A 12,691-nucleotide genomic window follows, 5' to 3' on the forward strand; every position below is an offset into this window, starting at 1 on the left:
AAACCAGAAGAAAATAATGTAGCACCAGTGAAAACAAGTCTAAATATACAGTCTTTATTCACAAATAAAGGAGAGTGGGGTGGTGAAGAACAAGAAGAAGAAGAAAGAAAAAAAAATCTTTAGCTTGATATAAGTATTTCTTTAATGTCCTAACTCTCTTTCAGTCACCTCTGCCCTCCTCTCTTTACTGTTAGGTGCTGCTGAGTCAATTCTGACCCCTAGCAACCCTGCACAGGGTCTCCCAGGATCGGCTGGTGAGCCTGAACCACTGACCCTGCAGTTCAAAAGGCTCTGCAATGTGGCACCCCAACCCACAGTGCTATGCCGGGACTCCTCTCAAACCAGTGAAAAAGAAAAAAAAAAAAAAAAAAGCAGACAAAATAGGATGCACATCCTCATCTCCTGTATAGGGTTTTTGCGAGGCGGCTGGTTAGCTTGAACCACCAACTTTGCAGTTCAAAAGGCTTTGCAGTGGCACCTTAACCCACAGCACTATGCCGGGACGCCTCTCAAACCAGTGAGAAAAAGCCGATCAAATAGTACTCACATCCAAGTCTCCCATATAGGGTCTCCGAGGAGTGGCTGGTGAGCTTGAAATACTGACCTTGCAGCTCAAAAGGCTTTACAGTGGCACCTTAACCTACGGTGCTATGCCAGGATGCCTCTCAAACAAGTGAGAAAAAGCCGACCAAATAATAAGCACATCCGCATCTCCCGTATAAGGTTTCTGAGGAGTAGCTGGTTAGCTTGAACCACCGACCTTACACTTCAAAAGGCTTTATAGTGGCGCATTAACCCATAGCTCTATGCCTGGATGCCTCTGAAACCAGCGGAAAAAAAAAAAAAAAAAAAAAGCTGACCAAATAGAATGCACATTCACGTCTCCCGTTTAGGGTTTCTGAGGAGCGGCTGGTGAGCTTGAATCACTGACCTTGCAGTTCAAAAGCTTTACAGTGGAGTCTTAACCCACTGCGCTACGCCAAGAAGCCTCTCAAACCAGTGAGATAAAGCAGACCAAATAGTAAGCACATCCACATCTCCCGCGTAGGGTTTCCAATGATCAGCCGGTGAGCTTGAACCAGAGACCTTGCAGCTCAAAAGGCTTTACAGTGGCACATTAACCCCCCATGCTACGCAGGGATGCCTCTCAAACCAGTGAGAAAAAGCCGACCAATATTACTCACATCTTCATCTCCCGTATAGGTTTCTGCGGAGAGGCTGGTGAGCTTGAACCACCAACCTTGCACTTCAAAAGGCTTTACAGTGGCGCTTTAACCCACAGCGCTATGCCAGGATGCCTCTGAAACCAGTGAAAAAAAAAGCAGACCAAATAGAACACACATCAGCGTCTCCCGTATAGGGTTTCTGAGGAGTGGCTAGTGAGCTTGAACCACTGACATTGCAGTTCAAAAGGCTTTACTGTGGCACATTAACCCTCCATGCTACTCTGGGACACCTCTCAAACCAGTGAGAAAAAGCCGACCAAATAATAAGAACATCCACGTCTCCTGTACTTGGCTGGTGAGCTTGAACCACCGACCTTGCAGTTCAAAAGGCTTTACAGTGGCACCTTAACCCACCACACTACACCGGGAAACCTCTCAAACCAGTGAGAAAAAGCTGACCAAATAGTAAGCACATCCGCATCTCCCGTAAAGGGTTTCTGAGGAGCGGCTGGTGAGCTTGACCCACCGACCTTGCATTTCAAAAGAATTTTCGGTGCGCGCCTTAACCCCCAATGCTACACTAGGACCCATCTCAACCCAGTGCAAAAAGGCTGACCAAATCCGTGTCTCAGCTTGGCCTGAGTTTGTGAGTTCCTGGCAGAGGAAACCGCCAGCGTTGAGGGTGGGTTGTGGCCACTCGACTAAGTCCCTACCTCTATTCACCCAAATGTAGGTGGGCAAACCATGAGTGCACCTATTACCCGACACCAAGGAAAAAAATAAAATTGGAACTACACAAAATCGGCAGAGTATACTGTGCACTTTTTTTCCCCCCCCAAGGTCGGCGTGTTTCCGATGCGTCTCTGTAGCTCCTATTTTGTCCCGCTGCTTGGGCTCAGGCCTCTGTGCCTGGCTGGCAGATTCAAAAGTACATGATTTCCCGCCTCAGCTCCAAATTCCACAGGCTATAAGCCTTCAAACCTATACACTATTCCTATTTCTGTGGGTCCGAGTTTTGGAGCTCTATCTTGCCTCTTTTTTGCCTGCAATCTGCGTGGTTTTTAAAAAGCTAAAGTGGATAGAAAAAAATACTGTTACCTGGTGGTACATGGATGGGGATTATAATCAATGTAATGAAACAAGGTATATGATTTGTTGAATGTAAAACTGATGATATTCTCTGTAAATTTTCACTCAATCCACAATAAAAATCTTAAAAAAAAAAAAAAGTCAAATGGCAGAGTAAAACAGCTAAAACCAGCTCTTAACCATTTATCACTAGCAAAAAGGCTTAAACAGGGGTTATTAAGGGGGAGAGACAGACTGAAAAGGCAATAGGCTGACAACTAAATCCTGAGTTACATCATAACAAGCAACAATGTCATCTTGAAATTTCTCAGGCATTCTTAAAGGCAAGAAGCCAAGAGAGTGACATAAATGTTTTACTCACATTTGGCTACAGATTTTATTTTTTCTCTTTTCTGTGATTTTAGATACAGTATTCAATCTGTCTTTTTTGCTGTTGCTGTGTTTTTTTGTTTTTTTTTTAAACCTTTCTTTACAATTGCTGTGCTCTTTCTCTCCTTACATTACCCAAGAAGAGACAGCAATTGCTGTCATATAGTCAAGCTACAATCACACCCTAAAAATCCCACCATCCAGCAAGAGCCAATAACAGCTGTCATACACCAGGTAGATAGCAAACATCTGTGACAGTTACACTTAGTCGAGTAATAAGAAGAATGAAAAGAGAAGTCCATCTTCTGATCACATCTAACAGGAGGCAATCAGAAAGCATAATAAAATACCAAACATACATACATCTAAATATCAAGGTATAAACCAACTACTGAATATGCCCAAGAATCAGATGACCATCTCTGGATATGTCCAGAATCAAGATAAAGTGACTGAGACAAATAAGCTGGAGGTAGAACTTGACTTTAAATTGCAAAGAAGGCAAGCTTTGGAAATGCTTGAGAAGGAGCTTAGAAAAATCATAATGAAATGTGTGACAACACTTTACAGCAAAGTGCTATAGGAACAATCAATAAGATAGATACAGCATTGGAAACAATTCAAAACCTACAAAAAGAGTTCCAAACAACTAATAATAGAATATCAGAAATACACAATACACTGAAAGGGCAAAGAAATAGAATTGAAACGATGGAAGCTAGAATTAGTGATTTGGATGATAAATCTCTGAATACTACTAAGATAGAAGAACAAGCAGAAAAAAGGATAAAAAAAATCTGAATAAAGTCTAAGATTCATGTTGGAAAACCTGAAGAGGAATAATTTAAGAATTGGTCACTTTCTGGAAAAGGAAGAATCATACAAGTCCACAGAAGAGATAGTTGAAGAGCTTCTGGAAGAAAATTTCCCTAACATCCAGAAAAGGAAAAAGATAAGCATTGAAGAATCTGAACCAACCCCAGAATGTATAGGCCCCCACCACCAAAAAATCACCAAGACATACAATAATCAAGCTCTCGAAAATAAAAAATAAGGAGAGATTCCTGAAATCAGGTAGGGATTGCCAACCAAAAATTGTCTACCCAACAAAACTGTCAATCAAATATAATGGTGTAATCAAAACAATCCAGTAAAAATGGAAGCAAAGAGATTTTTCCAAAGCCAACCCTGTGCAGTAAAACATCCTAAAGGTAGTTCTTAGGACTGAAAATGAACAAGAACAGACAATAAGAGATTGACATAGATGGAAATACTATCCAGAACTCAATCAATAAATGGAAAAGTCAAGAACAGAACAAACAATAAGAAAAAAATTCTGAGCATCTGGGTAGTCAAGCTATGATAATTAATATTATAATATGAAAGAAGGTAAACACAAGAGGAACAGAAATCCAGGTTGTAAGATGGTCAGGTAGATTACAGGATAAAATAGACTCTCTTAAGGGGAGGGGGCTAATAAAATATAAAATAGCCTCAAGAAAATTAATACTTCAGTACATACCAAGAAAATGAAAATCCAGTACGACCATGGAAACATTTAAACTATGAAGAAAATGACAAGAAAAATCACAAAAAAAGATGAACTTAGCACAGGAAGATATGCAGAACAAAGAAACCAGCAGCATCACAAGAAAAATTAACATAATGACAGCAATAAATCCATACCTATCGATAATTACACTGAATTTAAATGGATTAAATACACCCATTAAGAGATGGAGAGTGGTAGAAGGAATAAGAAAACAACTTATTTGATATGCTGTCTGCAAGAAAATCACATTATATACAAAGACAAAAACAGACTAAAAGTTAAAGGATGGGGAAAAAAAAAATATACCAAGCTAATTACAATCAAAACAAGCACAAGTGACAATAATAATCTTCGATAAAATAAACTTTAAGGCAAAACCCAGCATAATAGAAAAAGATGGACATTATCTCATGAATAAAGGGAAAATCGAACAAGATAATATAAACATACTAAATATCTATGCTCCTAGTGAAAGAGCTCCAAAATATATAAAGCAAACTCTAATAATTTGAAGAAAGAGACAAATCTACAATAATACTTGTTGTTGTTAAGTGCCGTCGAGTCGGTTCCGACTCATAGCGACCCTGTACAGGGTTTCCGAGGGTGTAAATCTTTACGGGAGTAGAAAGCCTCATCTTTCTCCCGCGGAGCAGCTGGTAGTTTCGAACCACTGACCTTAAGGTTTGCAGCCCAATTCGTAACCACTACGCTACAATAATACTAGGGAATTTAAATACACCGCTTTCAAAAATGGATAGAACAACCAGAAAGAAAATCGACAATGAAACAGTGGAACTAAACAATACAATCAGACAACTGGATCTCATAGATATGTACAGAGCTTTCAATCCAAAAGCAGCACAATACACATTCTTTTCTAGCACACATGGAACATTCTCCAGAATAGACCATGTTATTATGCCACAAAACAAGCCTCCGTAAAGTTACAAACATCAAAATACTACAGAGCATCTTTTAGACCAAAATGCTATAAAATTCGGAATAAACAATAGGAAGACCAAGGAAATAAAGTCAAATATATGGAAACTAAATTACACCCTGCTTTAGAGTGACTGGGTAGTAGAAGAAATAAAACATGAATTCGCAAAGTCCTAGAAACAAATGAGAATTAAAACACAACATACATCCAAAAAGAAGAAAGTCCCAAAAACAAAATATTGACACAACATATCCAACAAGTTGAAAAAGGCCAGCAAAATAAACCTACAGTTAACAGAAGAAAACAAATAATAATGATTAGAGCAGAAATAAATGAGAAAGATAACAAAAATAAATAAATAAATAAATAAATAATCAACAGGACAAGAAGTTTTTTTTAAAGAATTTTTAAAAATCGACATACCAATGGAAAACCTAGTAGAAGAAAAGAGGGAGAAGTCAAAAATAACACGTATAAGAAACCAGGAGACAGACTTGCATAATGTGCCCTTTAGTGAGTTAAATTATTATATATGCTTGAGTGTCTAAAAAATGAAAAAAAAAAAAAATCTAAAATGATTAGAGAGAAATACTGTTAACTGATGGTACATGGAAGGGATTATAATCAGTGTAATGAAACTAAGTATATGATTTGTTGAATGTGAAACTGATGATCTGTGCTCTGAACTTTCATTCCATTCACAATAAAAACTTCAAAAAAAAGAAATAAATCAAACGACTTATTGAAGTAGGGAAATTGATTGCAAAAGATCTCTACAAAGTGTTAGAATTCAATGAAGTCACTTTGAGAAATAAGGTACATTTGAGTCAAGCGTTTATATTTTCAATAAACTTCTATGCATACGAGAGATGATAGATGTGTTGTTATTGTTAATCGTCCTTGAGTCAGTTCTGATTCAGAGATGTATATGATAACTGAATAAGAATTGATGAATTTATTTTATGGTGTTTACAAAGAATATTGAATATACCACAGATTGCCAGAAAAATGAAAAAATCTGTCTTGGAAGAAGTACAGCAAAAAAGCTAAAGTTTGAGGATGGCCAAACATTGTCAAAGATATGTTTTTTTGTTGTTGTTGTTGTTTTTCAAAGATTAATAATTGGAACATGGGATGTAAGAATTATGACTCTAGGAGAATTGAAAATTGTCAAAAATGAAATTGACCACATAAACATAACTATTGTGGGCATTAGTGAATTGAAATTGACTGGTATTGGCCATTATGAATCTGACAACCACATGATTTACTATGCTGGGAATGGCAAGTTGAAGAGCAATGGTGTTGCATTCATCATCAAAAAGAACATATCCAGATCAGTCATGAGGTACAATGCTGTCTGTGATAGGATAATATCCATGCACCTACAGGGAAGACCAGTTAATACCACTACTATTCAAACTTATGGACCAACCACTAAAGCCAGTGAGGATGAACTAGAAGAATTCTACCAGTTTCTTCAATCTGAAATTGATCAAACATGCAATCAAGATTTATTGATCATTAATGGTGATTGGAATGCAAAGGTTGGGAACAAAGAGGAAGCATCAGTATTTGTAAAATATTACTTTGGTGATAGAAATGATGCTGGAGATTGCATGATAGAATTCTGAAAATCAATTTGTTTCAAATACCTTTATTAGACAGCATAAGAGAGAACTATACAAATGGACCTAGCCAGATGCAATATACAGAAATCAAATTGACTGCATCTGTGGAAAGACATGATGGAAAAGCTCTATATCATCAGTCAAAACAAGGCCAGGAGCAGATTGTGGAACAGACCATCAATTGCTCATATGCAAATTCAAACCGAAGGTGAAGATTGTTAAAAAAAGTCCACAACATCCAAAATATGACCTTGAATATATCCCACCTGAATTTAGAGAAGATCTGAAGAACAGATTTGATACATTAAATACTAAAGACCGAAGCCCAGAAGAGTTATGGGATGACATCAAAAACATGATACAGGAGGAAAGCATAAAGTCATTAAGAAGACAAGAATGAAGGAAAAGATTAAAAATGGATGTCAGAAGAGACACTAAAACATGCTCTCCAGCATAGAGAGTCTAAAGCAAATGGAAGAAATGAGGAGGTCCAAGAGCTAAACAGAAAATTTCAAAGGTCAGCTTGAGAAGACAAAGTCAAATATTAAACCAAAATGTGCAAAGATCTGGAGTCACAAAACCAAAAGGGAAGAATTTGCTCAGCATTTCTCAAGCTGGGGGAACTGAAGAAAAAATTCAAGCCTCGACTTTCGTTGCTGAAGGATTCTCTGGGCAAATTATTAATTAATGCAGAAAGCATCAAAAGAAGATGGAAGGAATACACAGAGTGACTGTACCAAACGGAAATGGTTGATGGTGAACCATTTCAAGAGATAGCATATGACCAAGAGCCACTGATATTAAAGGAAGAAGTCCAAGATACATTGAAGGAATTTGCAAAGAACAAGGCACCAGGAATTGATGGAATAAAAATAGAAACCTTTCAAGTCAATGAGGTGGCACTGGAGGCACTCACTCATCTATGCCAAGTAATTTGGAAGACAACTATCTGGCAGATTGATTGGAAGAGATCCATATTTGTGCCCATTCCAAAAAGAGGTGACCCAACGGAATGTGGAAATCATCGAACAATATCTTTGATATCCCATTCAAGTAAAGTTTTACTAAAGGTAATACAGAAACGACTGCAAGCATACATTGTCAGAACTTCCAGAGTTTCAAGTCAAATTCAGAAGAGGATGTGGAATGAGGGTTATAAGTGCTGATGTCTGATGGACCTTGACTGAAAGCAGAGAATACCAGAAAGATGTTTACATGTGCTTTATTTACTATGCAAAGGCTCTCGATTGTGTGGATCATGACAAGCTATGGAGAACATTGGGAAGTATGAGTATTCCTGAACACTTAATTGTGCTGATGAGGAATCTGTACATGGACCATGATGCAGATGTTCAAACAGAACATGGAAACACTGAATGGTTTAAAAGTACAAAATGTGTGCGACAGGGTTGGATTCTTTCACCATACTTATTCAACCTGTATGCTGAGTAAATAATCCGTGATGCAGTGTTATATGAAAAAAAAAAAAAATGTGGCATCAGGATTGGAAGAAGACTCATAAATAACCTGCGACATGCAGATGACACAACCTTGCATGCTGAAAGTGAAAAGTACTTAAAGTAGTTACTGTTGAAGACCAAAGACCACAGCTTTCAGTATGGATTGTATATCAATGTAAAGAAAACACAAATCACCCCCACACCAATAAACAACATTCTTATCAATGGAGAAAAGATTGAAGTTGTCATGGACTTCATTCTTCTTCAATCAACTATCAAAACTCATGGGAGCAGCATCCAAGAAATTAGACAGCTTATTGCATTGGGCAAATCTGCTGCACAAGACCTTTTTAAAGAGTTGAAGAGCAAAGGTGTCAGCTTGAGGAATAAGGTGTGCCTTACCAAAGCCATGGTGTTTTCAATAACCTCATATGCATTTGAAAGCTGACAGTGTATAAGGAAGACCACAGAAGAATTGATGCTTTTGAGTTATGGTGTTGGAGGAGAATATTGAAAAGACCATGGGCTGCCAAAAGAACCAACAGATCTGTGTTGGACGAAGTGCAGCCAGAATGGTTCTTGGAGGCCATGATGGCCAAACTTCATCTCTCATACTTGGGACATATTTCAGGAGGGACCAATCTCTGTAGAAGGATATCACGTTTGGTAATGTTGAGTGTCAGAGAAAAAGAGGACTATACCCAGCAAGATGGATTGGCAAAGTGGCAACATCAAATGGGCTCAAGTATGGCAACAATTGTGAAGTTGTCCCAGGACCAGGCAGTGTTTCGTCCTGTTGTACATAGGGTCGCTATGAGTCGATACTGACTCGATGGCATCGAACAACAACAATTTAAGGAAGTGATTGCAACTCTTTCACTTTTTTATTCAATTTTTCACAAGTACAACATAAACTCCTAAATATTTATTTTATTCTATATCCTTATTCATTTTGTTGCTTAAATTGTTTTTATTTCACATTTGGAGACTCTTCAAGTTGGTTTCTATACCCTTTTAACATATTCCTATTGTTATTTGAGCATTCCTTTGTTATCTTGGAAAGCAAGTTGTTCTAGTATTATTGTGTACTTTCCATGACAAATACCGGGAATCAGACATTTATCCAATGAGTTCTGCTTTCTTGTCATGAATATTTCTATTTAAAAACCTAGGTATCCATTCTACTATCAGCAAGAAGAGCCATGTGGCAATTGGTATAAAAGGTCTTAGGCAATATAATCAATTTAATTATTAATTCATACTCTCCTTCTACTTTTTGATTTAACAATATTGTAAGATCTATTAAATCTGGACTAATTTTAAGAGGAGATTTCTAATCAGAAAAAAAAAATACATGAAACATTCAAATGTTGTTTTTTGTTTGTTTGTTTTCTGGCTTATCTAAGTATACATGCTATTATGGGAACAATATACAATTTAAGGATTTTGAGAAGGAGAAATAATAAAGCTTAGCATGTCTTGTTACTTACTTTGTCACCTGCAGGCTTCTCTACACTCTTTCTTTCTTTCTTTCTTTCTTTCTTTCTTTCTTTCTTTCTTTCTTTCTTTCTTTCTTTCTTTCTTTCTTTCTTTCTCATGAAAGCTTATCCTCAATCCCCTTGAAAGCTCTTTTTACAAGGCATGTTAAGTTCTGTATTACCACAACAAAAGAAAACTATGTGAACAAGAAAGAAGGGGGGAAAAATTTTTACAGAGGAAACAAATCCCCTCTCCTTCATTGTGGTTTTCTGTGTATAATGTTAGCTTGGTGATCACAATATCATCTATTAATTTCTTGATGAATAAATGTGTTACTCATAATCACTTTCAGAAGTGCCCTAATAGTTGTCAGGAAATAATTTTCCAGCAATTCATATAAAGACAGATTACATGTATAGCAAAGACAATCTGGCTTTCAATACCAACATCTGGCCACTTACTAATATCTTTATCTCCTGAAATCTCAGGAAGATTAAAGATTTGTTGAAGTGGAGTCTCCAGTGCTTATTTGCTAGAATAGTCCTGATTCCAGCCCTTCACTCTCTTTGTTAAGGGTGTTATGGATAGATGCTTTTTGCAAGTGAGCACAAAATTCAAATTTGATGTGAAATTTAGCCATTCTCTTTTGTTAAAAGAACAAAAGCAATCTTTTTATTTGTGTATTTACCACACTACAGTATGTAGTCTCTTTATTACAGGTTATGAAATAGTTTTTTGATACTGTAATTAAAAGGTTTTTTTTCATGCCAGATATGTGTAAGGAAACTACCATGTTTCTCTTCCATCCAGCTGCATAGCACACTGCTGCGTTTTGTACTCTATATATGAAAAGGAAACTTTATTTTTAAAGTGAGCTGGGAATTATTTTAAGGATCTCAATTTTACTTTCTTTCTTGTAAATTATAACAGTTTGATTAGCTGGACAACACATTTAGGAAAGATTGAAAGAGTAGGAACCAATAAGCTGTTATCTGCTCCTATTGTTTTTAAGTGCCTTTGAGTTTGTTCAGACATATAGTGACACTGTATAGGGTTTCTGAGTAGCAATTTGTGGTTTTCAATCACCAATCTTGCAGTTAGAAGTTCAGTGTTTATCCAACAGTGCCACCCCAGAACTCCAAGCTATCATCTTTGATACCTTTGAAATTTTATTATCTCTCTCTTCTTTTCACTTTTACTTTATTATAACTCATCTCTGCTTTTATTAGTACACTTTTTTCACACACAATTGCCTTCATATGTTTCTAAGGCTGTAATATTTACAGAAGCATATAGCCTCATATTTTCCCATCAGAGTGGCTGGTGGTTTTGAACCACTAACCTTGGTGTTAGCAGTTCAATACTCATCCTATAGAGAAAAAAGCTATCCTTAAACATTTCTTTGGTGACTGATAAAATATGTTATAGCAAGTCATATATTTTCTACTGTTGTTCTTAAATATTGTTGAGTTGACTCCAACTCATAGTCACCATGGTATGGATTACAATATAATGTTAAGAAAAACAAAATCCTCACAACTGGACAAATGAATAACATCACCATAAATGGAGAAAATATTGAATTTGAATTCATTTTTTTTGTATCCACAACTCACACATTTGGAAGTAATAGTAAAAAAAATCAGAAAAAGAGGAAGAATCCCAATGAGATGGATTTACAGTAGCAGCAGCAATGAGCTTAATCATCTCCAGGACCTGGTATTGTTTGTGTTTTTTTGTGCACAGTTGTTGTTGTTATTTATTGCCCTCAAGTAAGTTCTGACCCATAGCGACCCTGCACAGGGTTTCCTAGAAGTGGCTAGTGAGCTTGAACCACTGATCTTACTGTTCAAACCTACTTTGCACTCCAGAGCATTAACCCACAGCACCACACTAACATTCTTTATTGTACATAAGGTTTTCTATAAGTTGAAAGCCACTCAATGGCACCTAACAAGAACAAAAACAACCCTATATTTTGCCAAATGTAGAGGATAAGTACTAATGTTCCATGAAGAAAGCTAGCTGGTCATTTATGCTTAAACAGCAAACAAAACAACTACAACAAAAAACAAGATTTCTTTACCCTTGACCTCCCCTAAACTTAGGTACTTCTAGAGTAAATGCTCCACTCTTGCTTTCATTTCCATTAGAATTTCTGAAGTAATTCATAATTTAAAGTATTACATATTCTTCCCTCATATGTACTTCTTCTAAAGGATGTTATACTTGGATATATTGTCCTCCAAGGTAGGCGTTTCAAACTCACCAGCCACTCATTTCAAAATCCTATAAAGGGTCCCTATGAATAATAACTAACTTAACATCACTAAACCATAAAAACAAATATTTAAGAAGTACAAAATTCATGTATACCCAGAACTAAAGCAAAAAGTAGGCAGTTTTCTATGTACTTAGAGCTAAAATAATTTTTAAAACTATCCCTTATCTGTGCTGTATTTTTGGGGTGGGGTGGGGAAAAATAGTTTCAACATCTTTTTAATAAATTTCTTAAATTAACAACAATTTAATGCAAAAAATAAAATATCAAATATGAAGAAAACAGCCATTAAAGGAGAGTGAAAATGCTCAAATCTTGTTAACAACAAGAATCCACATATAAGGAGTGCTTCAAGAAATGTCTGAGTCCCAAATCACTTCACATATATAAGAAACACCTTCTTAGCATTACAAAACATGTTGCTGTCACTTTTGGAGATTTTGAAAAATTTTCTCAAAGCAGGCATTGCTTAGCTCCCTTCTTTTACAATAGCAATCATTATTAAGTTCTTTTATAATTTTATTTCCTACCATTTTCTTTTTATGGTCTCCTTTTTTCCCCAGGTTAACACCTGCTTATAAAATTGTGAAGCTAATAATGAAGCAAACCAAAAATAATAGCAAATACATAAGTGCATGCTTGCATGAATAAATTACATAAATCCCAAAGAGCTGGAACAGCAAGAAATGTTCAGTTTAGGACTGTGGAAGAGTGTAATTGTCTC

Source organism: Chrysochloris asiatica, unplaced genomic scaffold, assembly GCF_000296735.1.
Source record: "Chrysochloris asiatica unplaced genomic scaffold, ChrAsi1.0 scaffold00126, whole genome shotgun sequence".
NCBI lineage: Eukaryota > Metazoa > Chordata > Mammalia > Afrosoricida > Chrysochloridae > Chrysochloris > Chrysochloris asiatica.